At 43.4% G+C, this 17,054-nt stretch overlaps 1 long non-coding RNA gene across 1 annotated transcript in view; it reads right to left on the bottom strand.

Annotated features, from left to right (window-relative positions):
• Positions 1 to 5,039: 5,039 nt before the first annotated feature.
• LOC143754077 (uncharacterized) overlaps positions 5,040 to 17,054 on the bottom strand; it is a 66,184-nt gene continuing 54,169 nt past the window's right edge. The window contains exon 3 of the long non-coding RNA XR_013207884.1: positions 5,040 to 5,072. This is a non-coding gene — a long non-coding RNA (uncharacterized LOC143754077). The remainder of the gene's footprint in view (positions 5,073 to 17,054) is intronic.

Raw genomic sequence — 17,054 nt, 5'->3', positions numbered from 1 at the left:
ACACACACACACACACACACACACACACACACACACACACACACACACACACACTACCCCTAAACCTTCCCATTACACACACACACACACACACACACACACACACACACACACACACACACACACACACACACACACACACACACACTACCCCTAAACCTTCCCATCACACACACACAGACACACACACACTACCCCTAAACCTTCACATCACACACACACACACACACAAACACACACACACACTACCCCTAAACCTTCCCATCACACACACACAAACACACACACACACACATTACCCCTAAACCTTCCCATCACACACACACAAACACACACACACCCACACACACACACACTACCCCTATACCTTCCCATCACACACGCACACACACACACACACACACACACACACACAAAAACACACACACACACACACACACACACACACAAACACACTACCCCTAAACCTTCCCATCACACACACACAGACACACACACACACTACCCCTAAACCTTCCCATCACACATACACAAACACACACACACACACACTACCCCTATACCTTCCCATCACACACACACACACACACACACACACATACACACACTACCCCTATACCTTCCCATCACACACACACACACACAGACACACACTACCCCTAAACCTTCCCATCACACACACACAAACACACACACACACACACACACTACCCCTATACCTTCCAATCACACACACACACACACACACACACTACCCCTATACCTTCCAATCACACACACACACACACACACACACACACACACACACACACACACACACACACACACACACACACACACACACACACACACACACACACACACAACCCCTATACCTTCCCATCACACACAGACACACACACACACACACACACACACACACAACCCCTATACCTTCCCATCACACACACACACACAGACACACACTACCCCTAAACCTTCCCATCACACACACACAAACACACACACACACACACTACCCCTAAACCTTCCCATCACACACACACAAACACACACATGCAAACTAGTGTTGTCACGATACTAGAATTTCTAACTTCGATACGATACCTTGAAAAATATCGATATTCGATACCATTTACGATACCACAGAGAAAAAAACTGCCACAATATTAAGGGGGTATTTTTTTTATTTAAAGCTAAATATTAAAAGTCTAGAACATGACAATGAGGTATATTTTACATGAACAAAAATGTCCTGAGTTCTATCTGTTAATATTTTTTCATTGGACCAGAGCTAACATGATCCGTTGTGTTTTTATTACCTACTGTTATCAAAGATTAAAATATACTGTAACAAATGCATTGGTCATCGGTCATAAATGCTGGTTAATACATTAACTTAATTTGATGAACAGATTTAAACGCAAACGTGTGTGCATCACACGCGGAAACAATGCTCACTGGATCAGCATCTAGTCAAGTTACCTTTATTTATATATTGCTTTTAATAATACAGATTGTGTCGAAGCACTTAACTGTATCAAATTGGAGGATAGAGTGTCAGTAATGTATAATAATAAGGTTAAACATTCAATTTTCAGTTAAAGGCATTTCATTATTGAATTAAGAGATGCCATTGTCTAGCTCAGTTTAGTTTAATTAGTATATGTGTAATCAAATTGATGATAATCGCTAATGAAGGCAAATTGCAGAATTAAATAATAATTTTTGAATAAAGTTAAACAGACACAAGTTAATTTACATCTGACCACAGTTACAATATTTACTTGTCTACGATTCCTCAGTCAGATTATGTTAACTTTAAGAATTACAGTGAAAAAATGAAACACAGACTCATATCAACAACAATACTAGGCCAACTTGGTTAATGTTTCAGAAAAGTTAAAATGAGAAGAGTTACAGTGTTAGGATGTTTTTAGCAGTGGTGCAGGTCTGTCCAAAAAACAAACACCCCTGATGCTGAGCATATGCTTGCTAAATGGTACCCCTGGAGCCAATTCCTTAAATGTTTTCATCTATAAAATAATTTTACAAAATGAGTGATGAGAGGGATATTGATAGTCAAACAATCTTTTGGGTGCCCGCAGCCCGCTCGCAGTGTGAAGCGCGTGTCCGCGCTATTCTCCGACATGCCCGCTCGCGGTGTGTAGCGCGTGTCCTGTCCACGCCATTCTCCGACTCCGACATGCCCGCTCGCGGTGTGTAGCGCGTGTCCTGTCCACGCCATTCTCCGACTCCGACATGCCCGCTCGCGGTGTTCTTTATCAATCAACCAAAGCCGGTCGCGGGGACGCCGCACTCGCCATCTTTCCATTCACTTTTGCTATTTAACCAGAGCGAATGAGACGAGTGCGTCACGTGTTGTGTTTGTCAACGCGCCTTTGGAGAGAAGTGAAAGTGACTGCTCGGCTAGTATTGGTGTATCGATACTTCGGGAAATTAGTATTGGTACCGTTCAGATATTTCAGTATCGATATTTATCGAAATATCGATATTTTTGACAACACTAATGCAAACCCACACACACACACACACACACACACACACACACACACACACACACACACACACACACACACACACACACTACCCCTAAACCTTCCCATCACACACACACACACACACACACACACACACACACACACTACCCCTAAACCTTCCCATCACACACGCACACACACACACACACACTACCCCTAAACCTTCCCATTACACACACACACACACACACACACACACACACACACACACACACACACACACACACACACACACACACACACACACACACACACTACCCCTAAACCTTCCCATTACACACACACACACACACACACACACACACTACCCCTAAACCTTCCCATTACACACACACACACACACACACACACACACACACACACACACACACACACACACACACACACACACACACACAACCCCTATACCTTCCCATCACACACACACACAGACACACACACACACTACCCCTAAACCTTCCCATCACACACACACAAACACACACATGCAAACCCCCACACACACACACACACACACACACACACACACACACACACTACCCCTAAACCTTCCCATCACACACACACAAACACACACACACACACACACACACAAACACACACATGCAAACCCACACACACACACACACAGACACACACACACACACACACACACACACACACACACACACACACACACTACCCCTAAACCTTCCCATCACAGAAAACTTTATGCATTTTTACATTTTCAAAATTCAAAGTTTAGAATATTTAACCAGAGCGAATGAGACGAGTGCGTCACGTGTTGTGTTTGTCAACGCGCCTTTGGAGAGAAGTGAAAGTGACTGCTCGGCTAGTATTGGTGTATCGATACTTCGGGAAATTAGTATTGGTACCGTTCAGATATTTCAGTATCGATATTTATCGAAATATCGATATTTCGATATCGATTAATTCGATTAAGAATATTATCGATTAAGAATATTAATTAAACCATTTAACAAAGTTAGTCTTAATATCTTCAGTCGTGTTTCTTCTCCAGTAAATATCTTGATTTAAGAATGTTTAGATATTTGTGCTGTGAACATGAAACAGCGTTTGCTTCCATAATTTGATAATTTTCAAGAACGAAATGTGATCTACAGGGAATAATCTGACGTTGCTGAAAAAGGAAAGTGGTTTTGTGTTTTTGCTGCAGAATAACGTCAGCGGTGAAGAGAGTGTGTGTGTGTCGCGACACCAGGAACACGAGTTAAGAGCGTAAATAACTCCATGTTGATTTCATGTTGACTTTAAACTCAAGAATAAGTGTGATGATCTGTGACAGAAACTGTGAGCCACAAGTGTTCCTCGGGGAGCGGCACACACTCCTGTCTCTCTCACACACACACACAGACACACACACACACACACACACACACACACACACACACACACACACACACACACACACACACACACACTCCTGTCTCTCTCTCTCTCTCTCTCACACACACACACACACACACACACTCCTGTCTCTCTCTCTCTCTCACACACACACTCCTGTCTCTCTCTCTCTCTCTCTCACACACACACACACTCCTGTCTCTCTCACACACACACACACACACACACACACACACACACACACACACACACACACACACACACTCCTGTCTCTCTCACACACACACACACACACACACACACACACACACACACACACACACACACACACACACACACACACACACACACTCCTGTCTCTCTCTCTCTCACACACACACACACACACACACACACACACACACACACACACACACACACACACACACACACACACACACACACACACACACACACACACACACACACACACTCCTGTCTCTCTCTCACACACACACACACACACACACTCCTGTCTCTCTCTCTCTCTCTCTCACACACACACACACACACTCCTGTCTCTCTCTCTCTCTCTCTCACACACACACTCCTGTGTCTCTTTCTCTCTCTCTCACACACACACACACACACACACACACACTCCTGTCTCTCTCTCTCTCTCTCTCTCTCTCTCACACACACACACACACACACACTCCTGTCTCTCTCACACACACACACAAACACACACACACACACTCCTGTCTCTCTCTCACACACACACACACACACACACACACACACACACACACACACACACACACACACACACACACACACACACACACCTGTCTCTCTCTCTCTCACACACACACACACACACACACTCCTGTCTCTCTCTCACACACACACACACACACACACACACACTCCTGTGTCTCTCTCTCACACACACACACACACACACACACACACACACACACTCCTGTCTCTCTCTCACACACACACACACACACACACTCCTGTCTCTCTCTCTCACACACACACACACACACACACACACACACACACCACACACACACACTCCTGTCTCTCTCACAAACACACACACAAACACACACACACTCCTGTCTCTCTCTCTCACACACACACACACACACACTCCTCTCTCTCTCTCTCTCACACACACACACACACTTCTGCGACTGTAGAAGAAATTTCAGTAACATGTTGAAATCACAATGAAGCTGACGTGTGTGTGTGTGTGTTCGGGCAATGTGGCCTGTGTCACTGCGCTGGGTGGAAAAACACGAATCTCTTAACAAACACTCAAATGTGACGCGGCTCCAGTGAACACACGCACACACACACACTCTCACTCTTTCTCATTCTCTCTCTCTCACACACACACACACACACACACACACACACACACACACACACACACACTCACTCTTTCTCACTCTCTCTCTCTCACACACATACACACACACTCTGGATCCCATCAGACGGAAAAACAACTCCTAAATCAAACTCGGACCATCAGCATGGCTGTTCACGCACGCTTTCCACTTACTGAGGTCTTCAGGGCAGACGTCACTGAACTCACACACACACACACACACACACACACACACACACACACACACACACACACACACACACACACACACACACACACACACACACACACACACACAGAGAAATGTGATCTGGACTCGTTCGGGCTCCTGAGAGCCTCAGCGTTGGGGGCCGAGAAAAGCGCTTATCCAGAACTCACATTTGTCATTCCTCCTCATTTAACACACACACTCCCTGACACACACACACACTCCCTGACACACCTGTGAAAGCTGGCGGAGTAACGTCTCGTTCTCCAGCGCTAACATCTAAACATTCTCAAATAAACACACATTTACTGGAGAAGATATTAAGACTTGTTTTCTTCACTGTCACTCATAAATCCCGTGGCCTCATGGGACAGTAAGTACATCACACACACACCAGAATAGAGTTGGGAATCAAATACTTGTCATAAAACAGAAATTTCGATTCCTCTGAGTATTTTAATCTGACTGTAAACCACTGAAGTGAGAGACTGTTTCTGTGTGTGTGTGTGTGTGTGTGTGTGTGCAGCGCACACAGGGCGTGTGATGCGTCAGTGCAGCAGTGTTGGAGTAGTAGTGCTTGTAGCTAGTGCATGCTGCATGCTGCTTCTGCTTGCCACTCTCTGCTTTCAGCTACTGCCACCGGATAGCCTTCTGTTTTCAGGGGCGAAAAGAGGAGCCGAGTGTGTAAGCCTCCTCAGCCGGTACATAGCCTCTCCATTGCCAAGATCTCGTACACGCCTCCCCGCGGCACACATGGTAACTGGTCCCTTGTGGTTCCAGGCTAAGTTGTACGGGATCTCGGAGCAGCAGTGGGCCCCAGAGACGCGGCATGCAGGCCCATCGGTGAGTGGAAACGCCCTGATGCCAGTCAACCTCTGTCCCAGCTATGGGTAAATAGCCCCAGCTATGGGTAAACAGTGAAGACCTCAACGGCGGCGCAGGCGGAAGATGGTGATGTGAGCACCACCACAACGGCTGGGGAAGGCGGAAGAAGGCAACCCTAAGCCACGTGGGTTAACTCGGGAGGGTACAGTGGCTAGGGGAGCAAACCCCGAAGACAAACCTGCACCTGGGGACAGGCACAGGCGGAGTCCAACTGACCGGACCACCGGCAGCCCCCTGCAACTCCTGCCAGACGAAGGTCGTCATGGGTTCTCTCATGCCACTGGAGGTCATCTGATAGGAGTGAAGATGGTGGGAGTGAGGTCTGCGCACCCACACCCTCACCTTAATCCTCACCTATGCGCAAGCTTCTTGCCCCACCCCCTCCCACCCACCCCCAAAAGTCCTGTGGCGATGTGGAATGGTGGCGGGCACAGGCCAAGGATGTGGCTGGGAGTGCCTAACCAAACCATGCACACAGGCGGCAATGGAGTGATGGTCGCTAGGACTGCGGGATGGAGCAGCGCGTCTTTTCGGCAGCTTCCATTGCGACTGAGCAGCCCCACACTGCTCACCCCTGTGATGGGGAAGGACCTGGAAAAGGTGGTCCAAAAATTGTCTGCTCCCCACACTCCGGACGGTAAGCCGCAACCGTTGGAGCATCCCTCCTTGCGGTCGAAAAATTAAAGTGAAAAATAAGTTAAACATTGCTTTATGGAATGTTCGCACACTGCTGGACCTGGCTGAAACTCCTGACAGGCCCCATCGCAGGACAGCACTGGTGGCCCTGGAGCTCACAAAATATAACATTGACATAGCAGCTCTCAGCGAGACCAGACTACATGGGGAGGACTCCCTTGCAGAGGTTGGTGCTGGGTACACCTTCTTCTGGAAGGGGGTCCCTAAAGGCACTCGCCGTAACCATGGAGTTGGCTTTGCTGTAAAGTCTAAACTGCTGCAGCGCATTCCGGAATCCCCTATTAGCATCAATGAAAGACTGATGACATGGCGCATTCCCCTGGCAAAGGAACGCTTCGCCACTCTCATCAGTGCATACGCTCCAACTCTTGATGCCGAACACAACATCAAAGAGGATTTCTACAGAGCTCTTGATGCCATCTTACAGAAAACCCCAGCTACGGACAGGCTCATACTCATGGGAGATTTCAATGCTAGAGTGGGCACGGAGCACCTGGTATGGAATAAAGTCATTGGCCAGCATGGTGTGGGGAAAATGAACCACAACGGGCTCAGACTCCTCTCCCTCTGTGCAGAGCACCAGCTGGTCATTACTAACACCGTCTTCCAGATGAAGAACAGGCTTAAGACCACCTGGCAGCACCCCCGCTCAAAACACTGGCATCTTCTTGACTATGTGATTGTCCGTCAAAAGGACAGACAAGAGGTCCTTACGACCCGTGTTATGCGCGGAGCTGAGTGCTGGACTGACCACCTCATGGTCAGATCCAAACTACTCATGAGCATTCAAACCCGTGGCCCGAGGATGGCTCCAAACAAGAAACTCAACTGTACAGCGCTGAATAGCCTTACCACCAAAGATAACCTCCGACGGCTACTTGCTGAAAACCTCAACAAGATCCCAGAGGAATCAACCGACTGGCCAGCACTGCGCCAGGCTATTCATAGCGCAGCAACAGAGACGCTAGGCCAATCAAGGAAACACCACCAGGACTGGTTTGACTGTAACTCAGCTGAGATACAGTCACTCCTAAAAACCAAACATGAGGCCCACAAAGCTCTCCTGTCCTGCCCTGGATCTCCCACCCTTAAAACCTCCTTCATTGCTGCAAGAACAGCAACCCAGCGAGCCCTCAGGACTATGGAGGACACCTGGTGGGTGCAAAAGGCGCGAGAAATCCAGAACCTGGCAGACTGCAACAACAGTCATGGCTTTTACGATGCCATAAAAGCATTGTACGGCCCCAGGAAGCGGGTGATTGCCCCAGTCCGATCAGCTGACGGCGCCATCCTCTTTAAGGACCGCCACGAGATTCTTGCCCGTTGGGCAAATCATTTTGACAGTCTCCTCAACCACTTCAACCCTGTCGACCCACATATTCTGGATAATCTCCCAGACCTGCCACCTACCATGCACCTGGACACCCCACCACTTTACTCAGAACTCCGGCAAGCTATTGCAGGGCTGAAGAACAACAAAAGTGCTGGACCCGATGGAATCCCTGCAGAGGTTTTTAAATACGGAGGATACCTCCTCACGCGTCGCCTGCACCTCCTGATCCAAAACATCTGGGAACATGGGACCCTCCCACAGGACTGGAAGGATGCTAACATCGTGGTAATTTACAAGTAGAAAGGAGACCGTGCAGTCTGCGGCAACAGCCGTGGGATATCTCTCCTCTCCATCGCAGGGAAAGTCCTGGCCAAGATCATGCTCAGCAGACTGGTTGATCACATCTCGGAAGCTGTGCTTCCGGAAACTCAGTGTGGCTTCCGGAAGACCAGATCCACGACAGACATGGTTTTTGTCTTGAGGCAGCTGTTGGAGAAGAGCCGAGAACATCACAAAGACCTTTACGTTGCCTTCATCGACCTCAGCAAAGCTTTTGACACCATCAACCGTGAACTGCTCTGGAAACACCTCTCCAAACTTGGGGTACCACCCAAGTTTCTCCGCATCCTACAGCAACTGCATGACGGGATGCAAGCCAGAGTGCTCACTGGAGAACTCCAGTCAGAGTCCTTCGAGGTAAATGTTGGGGTGAAGCAAGGCTGTGTCTTGGCTCCGGTGCTCTTTAACATCCTCCTCTCTGCCATCACCTGCCTCTTCCACCGTGTCATGGGACATGAAGACGGTGTCCATGTGGAATACCGACTTGACGGAAGCCTCTTCAACATACGTCGGCTCCAGGCCCGCACAAAGACAAAGACCAGCCAAATCTGTGAGCTTCAGTATGCTGATGACTGTGCCGTCTTAGCTCACAGCCCAGACTCTATGCAGCACGCCCTCAACACAATATCCCGTCTGTACCAATCCTTTGGCTTACAGGTCAACATTAAAAAAACTGAGGTCATGTCCCATCTCACTACCTCCGCCCCCACACCCCCCAGTTTTCACATAAACGGTGTTCCACTTAAAACAGTGGACCACTTTACCTACCTCGGCTCCACTTTGTCCTCATTCTGCTCCCTGGACAAAGAAATACACACCCGGATAAATAAAGCCTCATCATCTCATGGACGTCTACGCAACAGGGTTTTTGAAAACCGTAACCTGAAGGTCAGTACCAAGGTTGCTGTTTACAATGCGGTATGTGTCTCTACTCTGCTCTACGGGGCAGAGTCATGGACCCCATACCGCCAGCACATCATCAACCTAGAGGCCTTCCATATTCGCTGCCTACAGAAGATCCTCAGGTTGTCCTGGGAAGACCGAATCCCCCATACAGTCATCCTCAGCAACACTGACTCAATCTGTATGGAAGCAGCTGTTGCCAAAAAACATCTGCGCTGGATAGGGCACACCATACGCATGCCTGAACACCGATTGCCCCGTCAAGTCCTCTACAGTCAACTAATGGGCGCAAAGCGGTCCGCTGGAGGGCAAATGCAGCGCTTTAAGGACTACACCAGGGACATCCTAAAGAGAGCGAACATTCCCCCCACGCAGCTTGAATCACTGGCACTCGACAGACCTGCCTGGCATGTCACCTGTGCAACTGCAATCTCTCAAATACATCAAACCAACCAAGACCGACGATCCGAGAGGCGCATCAAGAGACACCAGTGTGCGGTTGGTACCCCCCTGGTGTCTGGTTTCCCCGGCTCCATCTGCGGACGAGTGTGCGGCTCAAGGATCGGACTCAACGCCCACGAGAAGTGGCACCAGCGGCAAGGTCGCTAAACCCACCCCCCTCCCACCCCCACCCCCTGGAGCAAGCGTCATCATCGTACACAATGGACAGCTAAGAGAGTGTGTGTGTGTGTGTCTGTGTGTGTGTCAGTGAGTGTCTGTGTGTGTGTGTGTCTGTGTGTATCAGTACACTGGAGCCGTGCGGCTCTTAAAGTGACAGTACTGATATTCCTGCTCTATAATAACACAGTAAAGGTCATTGCACACTGAGTCCGAAGGATTTTCGTATGCGTTTTTTCGTATTCGTGATTTGTTGGCTCTGAATTGTCAAAACACCATTCAAACTGCTTGCTACGGATGCAGAAAATCGAACCCGATCCGAATTTTTTATGATGGACGAAGGTTTCGGAGGCAGTGTGCAAGCGTGATTGACATAACGTGAGGTCGAATTTATTTTTTAACGTGCAAAAAATTCGGATGCGAATTTCGGACTCAGTGTGCGATGGCCTTAACACTTCAAACTCAGGTTCATTAGTTAACATTAATGTATTAACTAACATCTGCTAACAATAAGCAATACATTTGTTACAGTATTTATTAATCTTTGCTAATGTTAGTTAATAAAATACTGTCGTTCATTGTTTGTGTCAAATAATGTTAGTTCACAGTATTTACTTCTGTAATGTATATTATAGTTATAAAGTTCAGTGTTATTTACAGTTTCTGTTCCTGAATACCTGAAAATCACTGTTTATTTCTATTGTATCTTTGTTCAGTTGTATATATTTGTTGCGATTGCTAATTTTTTATTAGTTCTTTTTTAATTACTGAGTGTTTACTCGTCTTTAATAATGCTTGATATTTATATGTTATGCTAGTTGTTTTTCTATGGTGTTTTTAAACCACAGACAAGCGGATGTGATCCGGATGAAGCCCATTATAAGTGGAGTGTGGGACTCAAGAAAATCCTTTTCTGATGTACATCTGTAACCACTGCAAATATAATATCTGATGCCTGACCACAGCACACGACCTGAAACCACACACACACACACACACACACACACACACACACACACACACACACACACACACACACACACACACACACACACACACACACACACACACGTCTTCAGATGCAAGTGCTACTTTTATTCGATTATACAAATCCTGATGGAGTTACAGAATAAAATATTTTAAAAGATAATTGCAACTTTTTATATCAGACAATTCTGACTTTATATCACACAATTCTGACTTTATATCACACAATTCTGACTTTATAACACACAATTCTGACTTTATAACACACAATTCTGACTTTATATCACAATTGTGACTTTATAACACACAATTCTGACTTTATATCACACAATTCTGACTTTATAACACACAATTCTGACTTTATATCAGACAATTCTGACTTTATATCACACAATTCTGACTTTATATCACACAATTCTGACTTTATAACACACAATTCTGACTTTATATCACAATTGTGACTTTATATCAGACAATTCTGACTTTATAACACACAATTCTGACCTTATAACACACAATTCTGACTTTATATCACAATTGTGACTTTATAACACACAATTCTGACCTTATAACACACAATTCTGACTTTATAACACAATTCTGACTTTATATTACAATTGTGACTTTATAACACACAATTCTGACTTTATAACACACAATTCTGACTTTATAACACACAATTCTGACATTATATCACAATTGTGACTTTATATCACACAATTCTGACTTTATAACACACAATTGTGACTTTATTACTTGCAATTGTGAGAAATAAAGTCAGAATTGCGCAATAAAAAGTTGTGGAACAAGCTTCCACACACAGGCTTGAGTTAGTGTCATCAGAAAGTGTGCGGGACTGTTTTGATTGTGACTGGCTTCAGTCCAGCGACAGCATTAGCACTGAGAGCCACTTGAGCGTCTCCGTATCTATAACAGCGAGAAACACTGAGACAAAGAGCCGTGAGTGATGATCCTGAAACCGGCTCCATTATATGAGCACGCAAGACAGAGACACAAAGAGAGAGAGAGAGAGAGATTAATGTGCTGTAATCTAGCCGTCTGTATTAAACCGGAGATGAGTGTGTGTGTGTGTGTGTGTGTGTGTGAGTGTTATTAATGACAGTCGCTCACTTCTCTATAACACACATAGTTGTCTAATGAGTGAAGATACACACTCATCTGTCACACTACACTCTGCTATCTGCATTAGACTCGACTAGACTAGGAGAAAAACATGACGTGAATAATGGAAATGTGCAATTCTGTTTCAACAAGTGTTTGTAAACTCAAACTGCAAGGATTTGGTGATGGGAACAATATTTGAAATGCATGTAATCGTATGAGAGCGATTTGTGAGGGAAAATCGTTTGGATAACAAACATTTTATCCTTTTGGAATGAAACACACTAATCGACCAATAAGAGCAAACTCAAAATATGATGTACAAAATATGAACAAATATCTGAAAAATAATATTGTTTCCCTTTGAATTAAGAGTATTTTTCTGACTCCATTGGCAGATATTTGTTCATGTTTCAAGCTCAAACTCACTTCATTTTAACTTAATATATTCAGTAATTTTGCTTTTTCTCCAGTAAATGTATCTTGATTTAAGAACGTTTAGATATTAATGCTGGAAAACAGTCACTTGTTCAGTAAACAAAGTCATGTAAACTTTAAGTTTTACAACCTAACAGCAATTTTACAACGAAACTAACGGTAAAATCCTGATTGTGTGACGACTCAAAATCTATGAATCTTTTCTTGAAGCAGTTCGTTTTAACAAAGCCTCTGAATGAATCGACTCACTCAAATGAATCAGACTTGAACACACACACACACACACCGCTCGCTCCGCTAATGTTGTCGCGCTCACAGACACTATATGTTTTAATATAGCAGCACATTATTGAGGAATGTCTGGAGGCCGGCGCATGTAAGCGTATACTGGAGTAAATATTATAAATCAGCTTGATTCATCAGTCCCGTCGCAGACAGACTCTCGTCTCAGTCTCAGATTCACCGCAAGTCTATTTAAATCTTTGACTTACAGCAGAATTTAGCAGAAGAGAGTGTGTGAGGAAGTTCTGACGTATAAACACTGAAATGGTATTTTCTTATGATGCCTTCGAGAGATGCTAATGATGGATGGAGAACACATACTGATATAGATTATTCATAATGATATCAGCACATTCTGATAGTTTGGGTTTTCTTATGAAAAAGAAAAATCTCCTCAATAATCCTGCAAACTATTCCGGGAACCTGTCACTCGGTACACTATAATATTAACAAAAGAGCTATTATATCCAACCTATTTATTTCCAGATATAATATTTACACTCAAATAAAAGCTGAAATGTTTGTATGCAACAGTTAGTTGCATTAGTGTTGCTTTCCTCAATGAAAATTATGATTAAATATCGTCGCCAACGAACCTTTATCGCGTGACGAAAACGAGACGAGTCGCAACGTCAATGCTGGTCATGTGACGATGACTGTAATTAAATGAATAATGCAATATTGTTGACGAATAAAAACGAGACTAATTGTGGTTTACAAAATAAAAACTATGCTAAAATGTCTCTTCATTTTCGTTGACCAAAATGAAATAATATATCTCTAGACTAAACACGTCATACGCATGTGAACGCCGTCAGCATTTTCACAGATTCACGTTTTTAATGATATTCATCATAATGGGATGATAATGTTTTTCAAAACTTGCACATTAGAACCCGTTTCCAGGTGTGTGTTCTCGAGCTCAAACACTGTCGTGTGTGTGTGAACGAACGGCCAGAACACATTAAGAGTTTCTGTTTTCTGTTAGAGCGGTGTGTGTTAGCGGCCGCTAAGCTAATAACTAATGATCTTTATAACAGAAGTGAATCGATCAAAACTAACTTTAGCTGGACAATAACTTTATTCTAGATCTGCTGTAAAGCCTAAACAATCTCTGTTACTGTAATCTCCTGTTATCACTGTAAAGCTGCTTTAAAACTGTCTATATTGTTAAAGCGCTGCATAAATGATGGAGACTCGACTTGACTATAATAAATGATATCTGGTGTCTGAGTAATTTTTGGTTTGACTGTAAATACAGCGTTTGGACGCGCCACATCCTCGACTGTAACTAAAGCAAACCACAGTCTGATAGACACTGATAGCCTGGCGTACGCGCTCGTGACGGGTAAAACCACACACACACACACACACACACCGCTTCTCACTGTCATCGCTCGTCTCAGAGCAGAATAAAGCGACACACACACGACCAGTTGCTGTGAGGATTCACGGTTTCAGCACAAACCCTTTCAAACATCTTAACCTGTTAACATATTAACATACTTTAGTATAATCATCATAAATTAGGTCTCATAACAAAAGCGTAAACTTCGTAAATTCATCCTGTGGAACCGGTTGTGAAACCGGACACTGCGTTGCCATGGAAACTTTAGCGGCGGTGTCACATTTTATAATCACAGGAACCTCAACTTCACATTTCCAACTTGGTTACACATATGATGACATCACGGTTTTCTCCAGAGCGCCAATAGATTTATATATATATGAACTACATTAATAACTTTTTTACAACAGAAATGACCATCACTGAACTTCCTTTAGCTGGACTGTGACAATATCTTCTTCTATAAACAAACTTTGTTGCATTATTTTGCTGTTATCTCTGTAAAGCTGCTTTGAAACTCTGTGTTGTAAAAAGCGCTGTAGAAATAAAGGAGACTTGACAGATGGCTTTGATTTTCTAGCAATTTTAGAGTCAAAATTATTTTGTAAATATTTATTTTGTATAAAATAAAAAATGTTTAGTTCATTACATTTGCTTTACGGTAATCTTTTTACACTTTCATTTTTTTAAAGTGTTTTCACTTCTTTGCATCAATCTGCCGAGTGTGTTCTTTAAAGAGACCAACATTACACTGCAACAAAATCTAAACATTCTTAAGTCGTTCTGCATCTCAAGTAAATGTATATTGATTTAAGATATTAAAAAAGATCAAACTGAAGTGAGTTTGTGCTTAAAATAAGAATATCTGCCAGAAATATCCTCATGTTTTCCCTTTGGATTAAGTTTTTGTATTTTTTATGTGTAAACACTTCATTTCGACACATTTTTCAGAAAACAAGACTTAATATATTGCATATTTTTGCTTCTGCAGTAAATGTATCCTGATTTAAGAACGTTTATAACTGTAAGTTCAGATCTATCATCTATCTTCAGTGATGTACTCACTCCAGTTGCTTCAAACCTGTATGAACTGCAAAAAATGCTTTTCTTAATCAGTATTTTTGTCTTGTTTCCAGTCCAAATATTAAAAAAATGCTTAAATAAAGAAACATTTACTAGATAAGTAAAATGACATAAGAAATTAGATCTTGTTTTCTGGAAAAAAAATAATAATAGAGTTTTTGCTTAAAATCTGCCAATGGAGTAAGAAAAATAATCTTGTTTTCCATTTGAATCAAGATTTATTTTCTTGGTTTCCACTAAGATTTTTTTTCTTACTCCATTGGCAGATACTTTTGCTTGTTTTAAGCAAAAACTCGCTTAAATTTATTTTGTTTTTTTCCAGAAAACAAGATTATAATTTCTTATGTCATTTTCCTTATCGAGTAAATACTTCTTGAATTAAGAATTCTTAGATATTCGGACTGGAAACAAGACAAAAATATTAATTAAGAAAAGCATTTTTTGCAGTGAGTTTCTTTCTTCAGTTGAACACAAAACAAGATATTTTGAAGAATGTCGGTATCTAAACTGTTGCTGGACCCCATCGACTTCTTCAGTATTTCTGTTCCCACTATAGAAGTCAGTGATGTCCATCAACTGAAGAAAGAAACTCATACAGATTTGAAACAACTTGATGACAGAATTTTCATTTTGAGGTGAACTATTCCTTTAACAGATCCGCTGTCTTCGGTTTCGCCGGATCTGACCACCCAAACGCACTTTAATGCAGTCGCCATTTATTTTCACTGCTTTAACAATCTTCCAGCTCCGGTCCCCGTTTCAGGCTTGAGTTGGGATGATGAGTCCAGGGGCCACAACGTCTCCTCTGTGCTTTGTGCGAAAGGGTTCACGGGAAGAGCCCTAAAACGTTCCACTGTATAAAGGTCACGAGTCTCGAGTTACAGGTCAACGTGGAAGAGGCGAACACATGCTCACACACACGGTTAATGTCACTATTACCATCTGACATCACTCCAAAAACACTCATAAAACAGACACACACACACACGAGATGCGGCCAGAATCAGAGCAAATGTCCCACATCCACAATAATCACTTATTCTCCTATTTTCCTTTTGGGTCCTGCACATGTTGGTCATTTCAACGGCCCTATTCACTGCTCCATTTTAACATCTCCAATAAAGTGTAATTGAACCTCATTACTGGCTAATTGTAGGGTTTTAACGCTTCAGCGCATTCAGAAGCCTCTGGATCATCGCTAACCTGCAGTTAAGGCTGTAAAACTTCCTTCAGTTTATATGAACACTGAAATTGTTAGTCTAAATTTGATCGCCAATTTTCAATTCAATTCTCATTTATTTGTATAGCGCTTTTCACAATACACATCGTTTCAACACCTTTACAGAAAATGCATGAATCCACATTACAATTTAGAGTGATCTGTTATGGAGACTGTCTTATGTATTTCAGATTTGTGCATACAAAATCACAGTTAGCTAAAAATGTAATAATTTAAACAATGTAATAATTTAAGGCAGAAACAATGAGCTCATTGAAGTAAT

The sequence above is a fragment of the Siphateles boraxobius genome, unplaced genomic scaffold, assembly GCF_051911475.1.
Source record: "Siphateles boraxobius isolate OS27281-9 unplaced genomic scaffold, OSU_SipBor_1 291, whole genome shotgun sequence".
In the NCBI taxonomy this organism is placed as follows: domain Eukaryota; kingdom Metazoa; phylum Chordata; class Actinopteri; order Cypriniformes; family Leuciscidae; genus Siphateles; species Siphateles boraxobius.
The sequence above is the reverse complement of the archived record's forward strand: the minus strand, read 5'-3'. Positions and strand labels throughout refer to the sequence as shown.